Here is a 19,063-nt window from a genome sequence, read left to right on the forward strand (position 1 = left end):
AAGTGAAAAGTCCAGACTATGAGAAACTGCCCATCAAATCCCTCGGATTCTTCAACAGATAATGTGTGACGAAGAAAAAGAGGTGGAGGAGGAAAATGCATATTAAAAGAGATTTCAAAGACTTACATTCTTAAAATATAGGTAAGCAAAGCTACAGTGTCTAGGAATACACACTTTTTGACAAAACTACAAAGAAATGCACAGAAGCAATTATAGAACCAGGACAGTGATGACTTTGGGAGCACTGAGATTGGGATGGGGTGCATGGAGGAGTTTCTGAGGCAGCAACAAAATTTTACTTCTAAAACTGAGTAGGAGTTACAGCAAGTGCATTGCTCATTAATCTATGAAATTCTACGTGATTTTCTGTATCTGCGTTTTATTTTACAATAGAAACTTCAAACAAATAATAAGTACTAAATAAATACTAGCTTTACTTAAAACTAAACTGACAACATCTCCTAACAAAATAATAAGCAGCTAAGTGTAAAAGAGATTCCAAATTAAGATGTTCTGAGAAAGTCTCAGCCACCTGGTGCTGGCTTAATCTTAGGAACTGGCCACAGTGAAGATATTAAATTAAAGAGCTTTGGTTGTTTTCTGGGTCAGAAGAGGAAGTTGTCTATCCCTGAAGAATGGGAACTTTTAAAAGAACAAAAGAACAAACTATAAATTATGAAAACAGCAGAAACAAAAGGGGAATAACCTCTGGAAGAACTGGGATAAGAAAATCAGAACCCGGCAAGGTACGCTTGGTGCTGAGAGGCGCATTTAACATTCAGCACGTGAGCTGTAAGTGTGTTGAAGAGCCAGCCTGTGTGATAATAAGGACTCTTGTTTAGACCCATGCCAGCCGGCCTAGCCTTCCTTGATGCTCTGGTTACCATTTTTAATTTTGGCAAGACATGGGTGTCTGCACTGAGCTGGGACCAAAGCCTAAGCCCAATTCTCCCTGGGGTATTTTAGCTCTTAAAAGAATGTCCTCTTTTCTGTCTAGAAACAGTAAGTGACATTAAAAGTCTCAAATCTGGCTCTACAGCGAGCCAACTCCAAGAGAGTGGGCTCACCCATGAGGTTTATGGGACCAACATCTGTGAGGGAATAAAGAAAGAACTGGACAGAGGAAATAAAGAACTGTGATGGAGGCAAAATACAGACCTCAGACAATGCCATAGAAACCCCAGAACTATGCAAAGTCATTCCACCCTGGAACAAGAGGCACAGGTCTTTATTGCCACCAGCACCACCCCATTAACCAGTCATTGGATGTGGGCTGTTCCTGGGGAAGCGGTGTGACCTTAGGCTAAATCGTTTTCTTCCCTTGACGGTAATTCCCTTAGAGTCACTCAGCAAAGAGCTGCCCACCACCAGCCTTCCCACCTGTTAGGACCTGAGCGCCTCAGTCCTAGGGAGGATCTGTCTGTACAGTGCACCAGAGCATCTGCTATGGAAAGCAGTTCCACCATCTCACTTCGCTTCAGTCCATCCATGCGTTGGGCACACTTTGTCTCCACAAGTTTCACCTTGCGTTTAATTTTCCAGTCGGTACCTTTGTCTAACGTTCTCAAGTGAAGTGTTGCTTCGAAGTTCCAAAGACGTCTAGGGGCTTGCCCTCTGAAGAATTTTCTTTGCATATCAAAATATAATTTAAGTGAATATTTGCAACCCATCCTGAAGATCACAACATTCTCATTCACTCATTCAACCAATATCTGTGGAATGCTTCCTAGGAGTCAAGCCCTGGGAGCTAACAGTAGGAACACAGTGGTCACTATAAAAGAGGCCCCTTTTGGCTAAAGCTTACTCTCCATGTTATTCAATTCGGCATAATGATGACCTTCTGCACAAGTTCAGAGTAATCTCTCATTTCACTTCTATTCTGAGGTTGAATGCTAGAGAAGATAATTATATTATTCCTGAAAAATCTAAAGCGCTTCAAGATTTTTCTATGACATTTTTTTCTCGGAGTCAAGACTATGACTTCTTTGACTTTGTATCTGAGATTGTAGCCAGAATATTGGGCAGGAGCTTTAGACAGCAATTCGTGGCAGTACTCTTGACACCCTTACAACGATCAAGTTTCACACTCTGGGGCAGGTGGAAGAATCACACCACCTGTGTTCATAATCATTTTACATCATTCACTTTCTTGCATAAATACATAGAACAGGTATTGAGATATAATTCTTCCTGGATCGTTCACATTTCTGCATATTTAAAGCCTAAATCTAATTCTTGGCCAATGGAACACATTTATCACTTTGTAATGTTATTGTTATTGTTACCATTAGGTTGCTTTATTTCTAATTATTTGCATATAATTCTCATTCCATCCTGCCTACCTCAATATTCTTCCCTATCAATTATTTCTTCTTCCTATTTGTCACTGCAGTCACTTGCTCCTCACAAGTGCCTTTGTCTCAGCCAATAAATGTTAAACATACTCAAATTTCCTATGCCTTAAAAGAAATCTCCTCCTCAACTTATCTTCCTCCTGAATGTATTGCTTTATCTCTTCTCTTTCTTGTGCAGTCAACTGACTTTCTTGAATGAGAAGCCTCTACCTATTGTCTCTACTTGTTCATTTTTTGTTTATTTCTAAATCCTTTGGTATCTGGTATCACCAGCACCATCAACAGGAATTCCTCATAATAAGGTAACCAGTGACTTTTCACTGCTGTGATGGTAAATGCTATGTATCAGTGTGCCTGACCAATGGAGTGCCTAGATATTTAATTAAATATTACTCTGGGTGTGTTTGTGAAGCTATTTCTGGATGAGGTTACCATTTGAATTGGAAGAATACTAAGGCAGATTGCACTCTCTGATGTGGGTGGGCCTTATCCAATTCACTGAAGACCTGAATAAAATAAAAGGTGAGTAAAGGGAGAATTCTCTTTCTCTGCCTGACTATTTTTGACATCTATCTTCTGCCTTTGAACTTAAATGAGAGATGATAGATAGATAGATAGATAGATAGATAGATAGATAGATAGACAGACAGACATAGATCCTATTAGTCCTGTGTCTCCGGAGAATGCTGACTAACATAATGACTATGTTCAAATCAATTCTACTTTGCCTGGTTCTGGTACATGATGTTGTTCACCAAACCCTTCTTCTTCAAACTCTTTCCTCCCTTAGTACTGCCACATGCCTCTTTTCTAGTTCTCATACTTTCTGACTCTACTTCATCAGATCTCTTCCTTTCAAATGTCTACTAAAAGTGATTCCTTTTTCTTTATCCCTGCTATGTTTCCTTGAAGAATTTTACCCACTCCTTCAATTTCAACTACCATGTAGTTGATTTGTAAGTATTCATCCTCCTGATCCACACAGTTTCTTCCAATGGTTTAAAAGGTATGGTTACCTGAATACTTACATGTGCTTCAGGCTCAATACACTCAAGACTAAGCACATTACTCTCATAATCATCCTCATCATCATTAACTCAGTTATATAAACAAAAATCAAGCACAGGCCTGTGAACCAGAGTAACGAGGTTCAATTCCCAGTCGGGGCACATGCCTGGGTTGCAGGCCAGTTCCCAGCAGGGGACGCACGAGAGGCAACCATACATTGATGTTTCTCTCCCTTTCTCCTTCCCTTCCCTAAAGATAAATAAAATCTTAAAAATAAAAATAAAATAAAATAAAATAAAAGCGACCCCAACTCTTCTTTTCATGAGCAGTATCCTCCATTCACGGTTCATCATATCCATATAATCGGACCCGATTGGCACCATTTTGATTCATTCTCTTTCCCACTCTCCTGCCTTATTTCTGGTTCTTTTTAAAACCACTTCCTACTAAACACTCCTACATCCTGCCCTTCCCCATCTACAATCACAACACTGCCGGCAGGAGTACTGCTCTAATCGGAACCCCAAAGTGCCCATCCTCTGCTTAAGTGACTTCTAAGGTTGCCATTGTCAAAAGAACAAAATATGCATTCTGACTCAAACTTGCTCTCTCCAACTCATCTCTCACTCACTCCACCAGGAGCTCCGCACCCAGTCTAACCAGGACCTGGTGGCTGTTATTCTTTCAGTGACCCTGCTGTTCATCTGCCTAATTATTCCCCATCTGGTGAATGTCTACTTATGCTTCAAAGTCCTCACTAAAATGTCACTTTATCTGGCAAATTCTTCCCAACACCTTCAGGCATAATCAGTGACCGCTTCCTTTAACTATCCCTAGTGCTTAATACACCCTCTAGCTTTTCTGTCATGATTGGTTTACATGTTGATGTTCTACAACCTTTTTGTCTCCAGCCCTCATGAGGTCCCTTGAACATGGTAAAGACTCAAAAAAATGTGTTAAATACTCATGTGTTAAACAAGTGTGTTAAAATTAATTAAACTTGGGGACAGAAAACTGCAATATGTGATACCTATAAAGCTTTTTATATTATTAACACAGCAAGTTCATATCTTAGAACTTATCCTAAATAATTTTAATTATACACAAACATGTAGCCAAAATAATGTTTAAACTTTTACTTTTGCTTATTCTCAAATACTTCTTGGAAACCTGGATGGTCCATATTATCTTTAGTCACTGCGCTTCCTATAACTTAAGGAATATATTTTATATTAAAAAAGATGCAACTCAATTTTCATTTTCTGAGCTCGAAAAGAAAACCAATTTTTTTCTAAAAACCTGAGCTTTTAGCCAAGGCTTCAACATTTATTTAGGTAAACTATGGCTTTTAGTTGTTATTAATACACAAAGATTTTAGGAATAGGTGGTTCTTGACAACTGTGTTAAAGATATGCACTGGCGGGTGTGGCTGAATGGATTGAGTGCTGCCTTGGAACAAAAAGGTCATCGGTTCGATCCCCAGTCAGGGCACATGCCTGGGTTGCAGGCCAGGCCCACAGCAGGGGGAACACAAGAGGCAACCACACACTAATGTTTCTCTCCCTCTGTCTCTCTCCTTCCCTTCCCTTCTCTCTAAAAATAACAAATAAAATCTTTTTTTTTAAAGATGTAATTTTTTTTTTATTTTTAGAGATAGAGGAAGAGAGGAAGGGAATGAGAGAGAAACATCAATGCGAGAGAAAAGCATCGGTTGGTTGCTTCCCATATGTGCTTCAACCAGACCGTAAGTGCTCTGAGCAGGAATCAAACCTGCACCCCTTCAGTTATGGGACTATACTCCAACAAAATGAGCTATACCAGCTTGGGCTAAAGATGTAATTTTGACCCAAGTTTTAAGTCCATATCCTTACTTGGTCTGCATACCTGTTAAAAGACAATTTATTCTCTTAGATGAGAAGCAAAACTTTAGCAGATTTCATAAAAGTTACTGAAGTACAAGAGAATACCTGCAAATGGTCTGTGGTACCACTATACTAGAGCAAGAAGACAGGGAGGCTGAGCTGCAGGTTAGGGCTCCTCAGGGAGCTTCCTAGCTCTTGGGAGGGAGAGGTGGAGGATCTGGGGGAGGAGTGGACAAGCTGGGAGTCTTGCCAGACTTCTTAGTGGACTGTGGGTACATAGGTTGCTGTTTCCACTCCTCCAGCTACCATCTAACTATAAGGAAGGTGATCAGCCAAGACTCTCCTAAGAGTTCCTAAAACCAGCCTCCTCCTTCTGGCCTTCTAGCCAGACAAGTGCTATCTACATATTCTGGAACTTGACTCAGGTTAAATTGTATATTAACTCCAATCTCCACTACCACTGCCAAGAACACTTACCTCCAGGCCCAGCCTGTGGCAAAGGCCACACTTCCCATACTATCTGCATGCCCTGGGGTGAGGCCTACTCATAGTAAGAGTGGTATTTAGCTTGGAGTCATGAGCTGCTTCCAGAAGAAAATGATGTCTTGTTTAGTAATAGCAAATTAGTCCGCATTTGAACATGGCTTTCTGTAGCAGAGAAGTAAAGCTCTTCTAAGGGATTTATTTCAGAGCATTGCTAATTAATCCCAGGAGCTACACGGGGGCGTTATTTCATGCTCTTCCTGAGAAAGAGCCTCTCTCAGGGCATTAGCATTTCTCTCCCAGCTTCAAAATCCAAAAGCTCCCTGGAGGATGCGCTGCCTGCCACACGTTGGCAGGGCCTGTAGAAGTGTCCTCTTTATTTTTCTTCAGAAATTTGGTAGATACCTTACAAATGGACAGAAATGTAAGTAGAGACAAGACAGAATGCAGATAGAGCAATTCAGGAATCCCAGAGCTTGATAAAACTGAACAGTGGTAGAGGCTCTGAGTAAGTCATTATATGTATACACAGCTTCAATTCTCTTTTCCCTTTGTCCCATGGGAGTAGGGGGTACTTACAGAAGGCACCATACTTAGAGAAGGTAAAAAATTACCAAGTCATAGTTTCCGAGATAAATGCCTAAATATCCCTTGTGTTTCAAAGTATTACAGTATGGAGGCTACCTGTAACAGTAGAAATATTAAACTGCACATTGTCCAAGGACCTCTCTCTTTAGAGGAGGAGAGAGAAGATAAGAATCAACTAACAGATGTCTGCAGAAAAAGAGAAGAGAATATGACGGAAACTCAGGAAGACAAAAGTACTGATTTATGCAACCAATATTATTTGCAAGTCAGGGTTAAATTTTGAAAGAGGAATAGGTACCAAGATGAGTAAGGGTTTTGGGGATGGAGAGAATAGCATGAGAGAAGGTGGAGAGGGGTGAGTGAGCAAGCATTGTCCAAAAACACCTGGAGGCTGGATATTGGCAAATAAGAATGTCTAACTGGGAATGAGGCCAGAGAGAGGAGCAGGGGGCCAGGCCAGCTAAAGCTTTTTTGCCGTGCTGAAGACTTTCCTTTCAACCTGATGACTCAGGCAGCACAAACTCCGCCCTTGGACACCACCATGTGGTTACAGGAGCTTGGAGGTGCAGAAACTGTGCTGCAGTGCAGCTGGAAAGAGCCACGTCCTCACAAGAGAGGACATGAAAACCCACATCTTTACTCTGGAACCCGCCTTGCGCTCAGAGGGTCCAGTCCTGGCGCTGACATTTCTTCACTCTGTAAGGAAGTCACCTCCATCCCTCTGAGACACTTTTTCATCCTTTGGAGGAGGAATATTTGTATCTCTGTCACAGGATTGAAGTGACAGTTAAACGAGTCTCTAATGTAGGTGAAAGCATATAACATAGGGTCAGGCATGTAAATTTCAGGAAATGCTGCTTCCATTTTTCTTTTCTTTCCCCCTTTCTTTTATATTTTTATATGCTACTAGAACCCTACTGGAATAAGTTTCCACCCCTCCATCTATTCAAATCTTACTTTATCTGTTTATAAATGTATTCATCAGTCTGCTCATTCCACGATGGCTAATAGCGCTTGTGATAGGAGTTAAAAATGAATATAACAGTGCCTGCTTTACAGAAAAGGAGAAATAAATACACAAAAGCCAAGTAAAAATGTAAAATCTTCCTTGACTCTTCCAATTGTAAGTGATCAATCATTTGTCTGATTCTTTATACCACTTTCCTCACTCATGGCAAAATCACCTTGTAATGTAGTTAACTTCTCAAGTGGCTGTGATTCAACTCCCCAACCAGATGTCGGTTCCATAAGAATGGGCACCATGTCTCATCCTTTTTGCAATCACTTCAGTGCCTTGATCTTAAGAACTCAATAAATATATGCTAATGGTTGGGATGAGATGGAGAGTCAGGATCTTATTCACTCACACATTTACACTGGCAAATCCTTATCATTAATACACTAACACTGTTCCCCTCTATGTTTGTCTTTTTGTGGAATCAATATCAAAGGAAACAAGACGTGCCTTATAAATTTTCGTTCATAAGATTAATTAATGTGTTCTCCCTCATTCCCTACATATGGTCTTAGTCTTACAAGCTAGCCTTTCTCAGCCCCATTCATGCACCACTTACACTCTGCAGGTAGACAATCTAGTCTTTTCTTTCACAGAAAAAATAAAGCATGTTGGATGAACACTTCTCAACCTTTCCCTCTCCTGTCCCTCACCTGCGAACTCATATATATCCCCGTCTGTTTATCTCTTCCCCCATTCCATCTTTCTTCTTGTGTCACATTACAACCCTCCTCCTTGGATTTCATTTTTCTTCCACCCTCAGTTGAATCTTGCTTCCTCATTTATTCTTCCCTGTTCTCATAACCCATCCTCAGTAGTTGAAGCCTTTCTCTACTGGTTCTTTCCCCCGAGCAGGTAAGCATGATGCACTGTCTCTAATTTATTAAAGAGTAAGAAGGAGACTAGAGGAAGAAGAGGAAGACATAGAAAAGAAAAAAGCGTTCCTTGATTGATCCCCTCACGGACTGTCTTGTCTGTCCTGCATTCATAGCCAGGCTTAGTTTGGGCATACACAGCCTTTTTAATGAATTTCCCCCAAATTATAAAATGGATATAGTCTCAATTCAGAAGTCTTGGAAAAGATATTTCATAAGCATTTTTAAGGTCTATTTCTGGAACATAATTTTAATGACAGAATATTTTTACTGTATGACTAAAACATAAATTACCTAACCAATGCCTTATCATTGAATGTTAAAGTTGTTTCTATTTTTATCATTATAAATAATGCTGTGATGAATATCTGTATATGTATATTTTTGTGCATGTCTCTGATCATTTTCTAGTAAAAAAATACAATTTCCTGGCCAGAGGCCACATTTTGGGGAGGTTTAATAGATTCGTAGCTAACCAGCCTGGAAAGAGTGCACTTAGCACCTACACTTCTTTCCCTGAAAATTCACTCTTCAAACCACTGAATTCTGGCTTCCACTCTCATGACATTACTGTGGCTCCATGGATTGTCCTCAACTTTCCAATTCCTACATTGGTCTTAGTAACTTCTTGAAAGCATTTGACACCATTGATCCCTTTCTGCTGTCCATAAAACTTTCTCCTTTCTTGGTTTCTGTCACATCACTGTCCCTTAGTTTCTTTCTTGCCCCTCTATGCCCCCTTCTCTCCGTTCAGTTTTTCCACATTGCTTGTATTGCCCATTAAAGTTGTTATAGTGTCCTTGACTTTCTTTTCCATGTATTTGAGCTTCCTGGGCTATCCTGTCAACTGACATATTAAACCATCACCTAAAAATAGATAATTCCAAAATCTCTACCTCGTTTATAAATGTCTCTCCTTAGCTTCAGGCCGGTATATCCAACCACCAACTGGACATTTCCTTCAAACTCAGCACTTCCAATATTGAAATTATCTTCCTCCAAAAATTTCTCCCTCACCTGAATTTTATACCTGTTAAAATCCTGATGGCTCTCAGCTGCCCATACTAGCCATTGTGGGACAATCTCACTTCCAGTTGCTCACCAAACACCATCTCTTTCCTGCTTAGACTTTTCCTTTCCTCTGACCTGTGCCTGTTATAACCTGTGATGCATTTGTCATGTAGCACTTTATACTATGAACTATGATCAGCCTCTTTTTACATTTTTCTACAATGGGTCACTCTGTGGCCTTTGGGTCTATTTCATGTCCCCACTGGGTTTGTGTCCCTAGTCCAGACTGCGAAAGTTCTTTGTGGGGTGGGGTCTCAGGGAGTCATCAAGGGGGGGCCAGCAGGGTTTCTAAGGCACAAACAGACTAAAGTCTGGCCATGGAAAGGGAGGGCTCTGCGCTGGCCAGACTGTGAGGGGAAACCATCCCCATCCTAGAGGCGGTCAGCTCAGCCTGGCCCGGATTCTGTCCAGGCCTCCTCGGAGTGGAGCCCCAGGAGGCGAGAGGGTGAAGCCACCTGGAACCAGCAATGTATTAGGAACATCTTTCCATGTCACTAAATATAAACATTTAAAATATATCATCTTCATGTAAGAATTATAATGGATTTCAACATTATATTCCACCCCACCCCCAGGAACTCTTAAAATCTTTTTACTCTAACTGTGCTGGGGAGATATGTATGACTTTGTTACCCAAGAAAAAATTAGTTTTTTATCAAAAAAAAGCTTTTTTGGTAAAGAAAGATATAAAGTGATAAGTAATTTGTTTACACTCAATAAATGTTTGTTGAGTTGAATAAATAAGTGAATGAACGATGGCATCACTGCTCCTCAGCAAAATGCTGAAATAGGATGTATATCATTGGTTCCTGCCTTCTTTTTCTACTATCTTTCTATTATTCTTTTCTCTGTGAAGTTACTCGGCCTTTCATATTGACCAGTCTCTTTTTCGAAAGAGAAAAAAGTGATCTGATACAAACTTTTGGTGTGAGATACGTGAGACCTCTCCCAGGAGTATTCGCATGTTTCGGGGTCAATGGGGTTGCACAATTTCACAGAAACCAATGAATGACAAGTGAGGATAATTGGAGATTCATCCCAGGAGGATGTTTGCAACCACCTCATGCTGCTTGTGAGAAGCAGAAACAGACTTCTCATAATATGTAAGTAACTACAGTGTTCACTTCAGCAGCTCATGGGTGGTCTGTCTGGGAAAGGTCCAGCCATTGTTAACATAACAAGAACAGTTTGCACCACATCATTGTAAAATGGGGAAGGTAGACACCACTGAGTGAGCATGTGCACTGTGTGGCCGTTGCATCCAGCTTAACAATAACCCACAACCTTCGGACCAACTGGCTGTTGCATTCAAAATGACTGAGCACGTAGAGTAAATCTGCTTCAAATGTTACGTTGTGCTTGAACATTCCTCTGTGAAAACTATTTGGATGATTCAGAAGGCCACAGCTATGGGTAACTGGTGACTAGCTGCTTCATCAGACAATGCTCTGCTCATGCATCACGTCTCTTGCAGAATTTTTTGGTGAAACATCAAATTAACCACGTGACTCAGTGCCCCCCTAAAGCCCATACTTGGCACCCTGCGACTTCTGGCTTTCCCCAAAACTAAAATCACCTTTGAAAGGGAAAAGATTTCAAACCATTGATGAGATTCAGGAAAATATGACAGGTCAGCTGATGGTGATTGGGAGAACTTTGTGAGATCCCAAGGTACCTACTTTGAAGGGGACTGAGGCATCATTGTCCTATGTATGATGTTTCTTATATCTCGTATTTTCTTCAACAAATGCCTCTATTTTTTCATATTATATGGATGGATACCTTCTGAAAGTATATACTACCTTCTGAAAGTATATACCTTCTGAAAGTATACTAGTAGTAACTATGAAGAAGTACTTACTTGATTTGAAAAATATATTAGGGAGATTGCAGTGCTTATTATCCACTACGTAGAAACATTGTTCTCAGCTCATCTTTCTGGTTGCTGACTCAGTGACATGGCTCTGCTGTGCACACCAGTGGGAAGGAAGCCCACCCCTAAGCAGTAAAAATGAAGATACATTCCCCTTGTCCAAAATGACCCTGGTGGTACACGATTCTTACATCAATAAGCCACACAGCTCAACCTCAGAGACTGTCAATCATCTTTTATTCAAGAGTTTAAAGGAGAATGGCAAAATTTTTTCAGACATGAAACATCTATGGACAATTCTTACATGAAGTCATTAAAATCTCTTCTCAAAGCTTTCAAGTGCTTAAGTGGATTTAAAAGAAAAGTGCAGGACAGTTTATATTTCAAGAAGCATATAATCTCAGTTGGCTTAGTCCATGCTTTGTTTTTTTCCAAACTCGAAGTGGCCCTCAGCTTTATGTGGAGAATAATGTGCTCACAGTAATGCCAGTAGGCACAGCCGTGTTCCCTTTTCTCAGGCAGCAGGAGTCCTCACTCCGCACAGCTGAGATACAGTCCTACACTGACATGCTGGGCTCTCCCGGGACATCGCCACATTCATGCAATATAGTGCAATGTCTCATCAACGAAGAAAGGAGAAATGTCAGGGTGCGATCAGAACAGCAAGAGACTGGTCTTTGAAGGGCTGTGATATTATTTCACAAACCTCACATCTCAATCCAAGAATATTTTATATTCTAGAGAGTATAAAGTTCATCCAGCTTGTCTTAGTATCTGCTAAAATGTGTTTTCTATAATTCTTGTGAAGACATTAGCATGAAAAATTGAAGTGCTTCCATTCTGCTAAATAGCTATGCTTCATTTCACGGGTATCTACGCCTGCCACTGTTGCTGTCCAAACCAGTAATACCTGATGAATGACATCACTGAAGTTGTTTCCGATATCCCCCCAAAGAAATGTGGTACGAAGAAGAAAAAGACAATTCTGCTTCTCTTCCTCCTCTGCACTCCTCCCCAGAAGCATGTCTTCCAAACGCAGTACTTCATTCACTTATGGACTGTCAATTGTGGGCAAGAAATTCATATTCTTGTTGGGTATGTGGGGTGGGTGGGTGTTGGTGGTGGTGGTGTGATTCTAAGGGGCAGTCAAGAATGATAGAGACATCTGCTTCCAGCCAAAATGAATAACAGTAACTAGACTTACCCCTTTGCCTGAAATAACTGAAAGAACAAACAAGTGAAATGCATTAAAGAAGTAGTTTTCAAGAAAATGGACGCCAGAAAATTAAGGGCAATGGTTAATAGGAGACAAGAAAGCAATGAGGTGAGCCATATTATTGCCCTGGCTTCCCAACTAAGCAGTGTTCCCAGGCTGCAGCACCAGAAAGGAGGATCCAGGCTGAGCCCACAAGTGAACTTGAGTGGAGGAGACCGGAAGTCTGGGTATGCCGTCGCAACTAGGTTTCATAGGGAAGAGTGACCAGAAAGGAGAGAGTGACCGACAGAGCTCTGGAAAGGTACGATGGGTGCCCCTACAGTACAAAAGGACTATGCCCATAATAGAATTCTGCCCCAAAATAACACCGTCGATGGGATTAGTAATAGACAAGGACATTGAAATATGTATAACTATATTTCATATGTTCACCAAGTCAGAGGAAAGATTGAACATGTAAAAACATGAAAATATATAAAAGATGTAAGTCAAACTTCTAGAAATGAAAACTACAATGCCTGACATGCAAAAATGCATCATATGAAAAATAACAGATCAGATGTTGCAGAAGAAAATGTTAATGAACTTCAGATATATAATTAGAACCTAAGAAGAAACACAGAAAGAAAAAAAGACTGGAAAAAATGAACAAACTTTCCATGAGTTGTGAAACATCTTCAAGTAGCTAAATATACACATAATTGGAATCCACAAAAGAGAAAGGGTAGATAAAATATTTAAAGGTATAATGACCAAATTTTTCCAAATTTGATTAAATATATAAGTTCACAAATCCTAGGAGCTCAACAAACCCCAAGCACAAAACATATGAAGAAAACTACACCAAGGAACATAATTTAGCTACTTAAACCAGTTGAAAAAAAATAAAGCAGACAGACATTAAAAGGAATTTTATATACAGAAGAGCAAAGAATAAGGAGGATAAGAGACTTCTCATTGGAAGTAAGACAAATGAGAATACAGTGGAGCAGCATCTTTAAAGTAATGGGAGAATAAAACTGTAAACAGAATTTTATTTTATTAAAAAAATTTTTGTTGTTGTCCAAGTGCAGTTGTCTCCATTTCCCCACCACCACTCCCTCTACCCCAGCCATCCCCACCTCCCACTCTCGATCCTACCCTACTTTGGTTTTGTCCATGTGTCCTTTACAGACATTCCTGAAAACCCTTTCCCCTTTTCCCCACACAGAATTTTATACCCAGAAAAAATATCTTTCAAAACTGAAGGCAAAATATTTTTTTTAATGCACATACTGAAATAATGCATTAGAAATTATGTAATAACATAAAACCTCTTTCTTATTAACTTTTTCTGAAATATAATTAGCATGTAAAGTGAAAATAAAAATCTATTGAACAGATCTTAAACATCTTTAGTAGTTAGGGAAATGCAAATGAAAACCACAATGAAATACCATTACACAGCTATTAAAATCTCGAAAATTAAAAATAATTATGGTACAAAGCAACTGGAAGTTCATGCACTTTGAAACAGTTTAACAGTTTCTTAAATAGGTGAACACACACCTGCCAGCCATTCCATTCTTAGGCATATTTACTCGAGATGTTGGAGCCTATCTCCACACAACAACGTGTCCACAAATGTCCACAGCAGCTCCGTCTATAATAGTCAATAACGGAAAACAGTCCAAATGGCCACCATCAAATGAATAAACAATGTGGTATATTCATACAATGGATTCTATGAAGCAACATGGAGGAACATCAAAATAACAACATTGAGAAAAAGAAATCAAACCAGAAAATACTATATTGACAGACATAGGTGAATGGTTGTTTGGGGACTGAATGGAGTGGGGAGGAGATTTAACACGTATGTATATATGCGAAATGTTATTTCTTTAAATTTAAATTATGTAGTTGAAATACATGTAGTTTATTGTTTGTCAGTTACACTTCTATAAATCTCTTTTTCAAATATTTTTAAAATGGTATTAAAAACAAGCTCTAGGAGGCAGAATTTTTTTTCTATCCTAACTATGGTATTCCATCCATAGATGAATGACTGGCACATACCACATTCTTGTTAAACATTTATTAAATTCAAAGTACTGGAAAAACTGGCATGTGGTTAGTTGTCACATATATCTGTGCCAACTTCGTTGTCTGTCCTCGGGACCCTGGGTGGCAGATGCCATTCTATTAAGATATGTCCCTACTCTGAGTTTTTCTTAGCCAAACCAGTGGCATTCTGTCACCTAAGAAAGCATGAGCCCAGCAGGAGTTTGCTAACTGTTCTTACTTGACCACCGTACTTACCCACACCACATGTGAGAAAACCCTAGTATTTGCTAATGTAGTTTGTCATTATTTTTTCAACAAGTATCTGTGTTTTATTCATAAAATTTTATAACCCCCAATGCTTCATGACCTGGAGTTCGGGGAAAAACAGGTTAAGATAGTTAGGTTAAGTGTTCAGCAAGCAAATGTGGATGAAAAAAAAAAGGGCTCTCTGGAAAAGTAACCTCACAGGGCAATCTACTCATCAATTCTTAATTGGGGAGGTCATGGTGTGTAGTCATGTCCCAAGTCAATAACTTCTTTTTTTCCCCAAATTTTTAAAACAGTTTTTAGAGAGAGGAAGAGAGGGAGAGAAATATCAATGTGAGAGCAAAACTCTGCCAGCTGCCTTCTGTAAGTACCCTTACTGGGGACCAATCCTACCACCCAGGCGCATGCCCTGACCAGACATCAAACTGGTGACCTGGTGGTTTGGGGGATGATGCCCAACCAATGGAGCCACACTTGCTGTGGTAGGCCTGTAAATTCTTTAGTGAAAGGTTTTAAACCAGCCTGGTCCATTGCTTTGGGGCATCTAGATTAACACACCTTTGAAATGGCAAAAGTAATACCCCTTCAAACAGGTATTAACCATCAAAAAGGCCCAGAATCTTCTTAACTACCCTGTAATCCAATCCTTGCCTAGCTTTCTCCATTCTTCCTTATGTCCTCTCCCTAATTTCAAATGCATTAAAGAAGCTGTAAATGTCATCATTTTGGCTCAAATAAACTCATAAAATTCTCCGTAAGTTTGGATATTTCCTGGTTTGACACAAGCAAGGAAGAATTAAAGTAAGAGTAATAATTTATCCGCTATTTTTAATTATTCAAATCAATTTTCTCATTCAACTATAGATAACATCTTGTAAAGATCAACTGGAATCAAAAGACTTCAGTTTGCATTCCCACTTAACTAGTTTCAGTCCGATTACCTTGATCGTACCCCTTGGACTTTTCTGGGTTAGTATTTCCCCTCTGTGAGACAGAGACGGTGGCAATGAGTTCCCTGCGTTGCTGGAGACGTTAAAGCTGAAAGCGCATGTGAAAGGGCGTGGCACACGGCAACCAGTGCACGCTGGGTCGCAGTAGCAGGGAGCGAGCTGGAAAGCCGTCACACAAATTCCCTGTTGCTTGAAAACATCAGAGTGAGTAAATCAAGTGAGCTTTCAGAATCCTTTCAGTGTGCTCCATCGCCCTGATGAACCAACCATCACTTCCGATGTTTCATCTAGAAAAGAGTGGGTTAGACGGTGAGAACCCCTGGGCAGAACAAGACCCCGGTGCCCATGTAAATTATCTCAGAGTAACCCGATTCCTGGACCCGGAAACAGTGGAAATGGGCACCGATGACTGGCTCAGGTGACGGGAATTTCCTGCCATGAAAATAGTAACTGAAAGCCAGTAAAATGGTTTAAGTTTGTGCTGGTTTTTCCTCTAAGCAGATGCATCCCACTCATCATTTGTTTTCATTACTCCTGATGTGTTGCCTATCATATCACAAGCTTCTTCAAAGAGAAAAGAATAAGCAGTTGTCATAACAACACAGCTCTTCATTACCCTGGGAACCTTCAACAGCTTTATTTAAAATGAAGGAGAAAAAAAGAACCCTAACCAATTAGCTTTATCAGTCTGATTCATGTTCTTCTTAAACTGATAACAGTGTTTCCTGAAGAACTTACAATTTGATGGGGAATGTGTCATGAATATTTATGGTAACATAAAACTCAGGGAAAAAGTGGCAAGCTAATTATCACTTGGAAGGTGTTTCTGGTCAAATTCTCGCCCAGTGATCCATTTGATTTTTTTAAATGACTTTTATTAAACAAATCAAAGAATTAGTGGGACTTTTGCCAACATCTATCCATCAGTTCAAAAACAGTAATGTGTCCTATTTAGGTTTAAACTTTAAAGCCAAGGCTTCACCCCCAGCTAATTTGATTCGCATTAACCTCGTGTTCAGTCAAACCGGAAATGTTCTTGCCTGCCTTCCACCCTTCCTTCTCTGTGCCAGAGACACAGCGCAAGTCCCCAGAGAGTTTTAATTCTGCCCTTCTCTGCAGATTAAAAAAAAAAAAACCAGATGTTTTCTTCTGGCTGCAGGAGATAAGACTCAGAAGCAATTACTATTCTGGTCCCAAATCCCACAGGTGTTTTCATTCCTTCCCTGTGACCACAGGAAAAATAAACAGTACATCTGAGAAGGTCTAGCTGGGGTGCTCTTCAACTCTTCAAGTTCAGACTGGAAGCCAAATATTTGAATACCTCCTGCAAGTGAAAAACTATTCAGGAATCAGAAAACTTTTCTTTCTATAAAGAACTGGATATTAACTTTTTTGGCTTTGTGGGACCTAAGATTTCTGTCATGACTGCTCAGTGTTGCCTTTTTTGAGCAACAAGGCCATAGATAATGTGTAAACCAATGGGGCTGTCCCGGTTTGGTCCAGCTGACTCAAAAGGGTTCCCAAAAGATTAGATATCTACCACGAACGGAGCACATGCATAAGTTCCTTAAATAAACAATATGACTCTTGAAAAGCATATGCATAAAGGTTTTCACATATATTATTTCATTTCATCCTGAAATGAGGATTCCACTAAGAGACAACCACATCATGTATTTATTCTACACATGAGAGAGCTAGACTCAGGTACTCAGGTGACTTCCTTGCTTTTCAAAATTAAGAAGCTGATCTCTTGATTTCAGTTTCATAATCCTTCCACCACACATCCAACTGTGTCATAAACAATATACTTCATATAGATCAAACAAAGAGAAGTATGAATGATAACAATTTCTCAACAATGTTCTATGCCAGGTAAGTGTAGTTAGTGCTCAAGAGTTTTTTAAAACTCCATCGACACACATCAGGTTCTCTTCAGTACTTCCTTGACACTAACTCAAGCATTAGAATAAGCTCTTAGTAACCAGAAAGCCAGAAAATACTGCATCCTGGGTCTCAGGGTCATTTCAGGAATTAACCATATAAGCCAGTTTGTGCTAAACTGCTCGCCTTCCCAAAGTGAAACCAAGAAGTACTTCACCAATTGTTGGGGTCACGGAAGGAAATCAACTCCCAAATCATCTGCACTGAATCAAATGCAGAAGCAGTTATTGAGCAGGATTGGAACACACTTAAAGTCCACACGTAAGAAAGATTCTTCAGTTACCAAAGATTTTTTGTGTGTGTGTGCGCGGCAGCAACTGCGACTTAATTATGACAACTATCCACGGTCAGGATACTGCATTAGGAAACACAGATGCACCATCTGTTAAAGAAACATGATTTAACTAAATTTTTCACTAGACTTTTAGTCTTGTAAATATTAACTCTACATTGTTCAGCTCAAATGAGAGTCTCCATAAAAAACATTGCTGATGGGACATCTATAAATGATATCCTCCATATCCAATTTAATTCAATTCTTTAAGCATTTACTGAGTGTCTCCTAAGTGTCAGACATAGTAAAATAATCTCTGCCTTCAGGGAGTTTATGCTGCTAAGAAAAAGAATAAAACATTTATAAGTAAGATACATAGCAGAATTTGGTATAGAAAAGGGTTTAATATTACATGGATTCAGGGGAGAAAAAGAAAACTGGAGAAAGAGAAGGGAAGAGGATCAGGGGCAGGAAGAGGATCAGGGGCAGTTTCAGAGTGAGTTGACAGGGAGAAGGAAGACGGCTGTCCTGCCCTGTGGACTAGCGTGAGCAAGGAGACTGGGCCAGCTGCGTTAGTTTGCCAAAGAGGTAAAACTAGAAGTCACTGGGTTTACATGGTACTTTTTTTTATTTGAATCAATTCAAAAATTGGAAATTTCACATGAGTTAGGTTTCTAGCTCCTCTTACAGAATTGCAAGAGACAGTAACCAAAGGCATAGTTACTGCGTGTCAATAATCAGAGCTATTCAGAGGCTGACCCTCTCCCGTTTGGTCCCTCCAGATCCACTGCACCTACTGACGTCACCTGCACGCCCGAGATAGGCATTCGAATTTACAACAACCTGTCCAGAAGAAACACATGAGATGTCTTCTAAGAACTTGAAACAATTTCAATGTGATTAGAAAGATGCTTAAAGTTATTCTATTCACTTCCAAAAGAAGTAACCAAGTATTAAGTTGTAAGCCATGAATTAATGAAACAAAAAGTAAATTGAGTCATCTACACTGTGTAGAAGAGTGGAAAAGATAATTGAGTTCCCTATAAAGTTGAAAATTATTCACTTGACTCAATAAACAATCAAAAGCTTTTGTACAGAGGAGTGATAGGATTGTGCTCATTTCGGCTTTTTCAAAAGATGTTATTTCTGACTAAAGTAAATTTAAAAATGTATATTCTTTGTTTCAGCAAGTAAATAGGTTATTTTATAAACTATGTTAGAAATAAATGTACTGTGA

Source organism: Sturnira hondurensis, unplaced genomic scaffold, assembly GCF_014824575.4.
Source record: "Sturnira hondurensis isolate 20B ecotype Veracruz unplaced genomic scaffold, ASM1482457v3 Scaffold0021795, whole genome shotgun sequence".
In the NCBI taxonomy this organism is placed as follows: Eukaryota; Metazoa; Chordata; class Mammalia; order Chiroptera; family Phyllostomidae; genus Sturnira; species Sturnira hondurensis.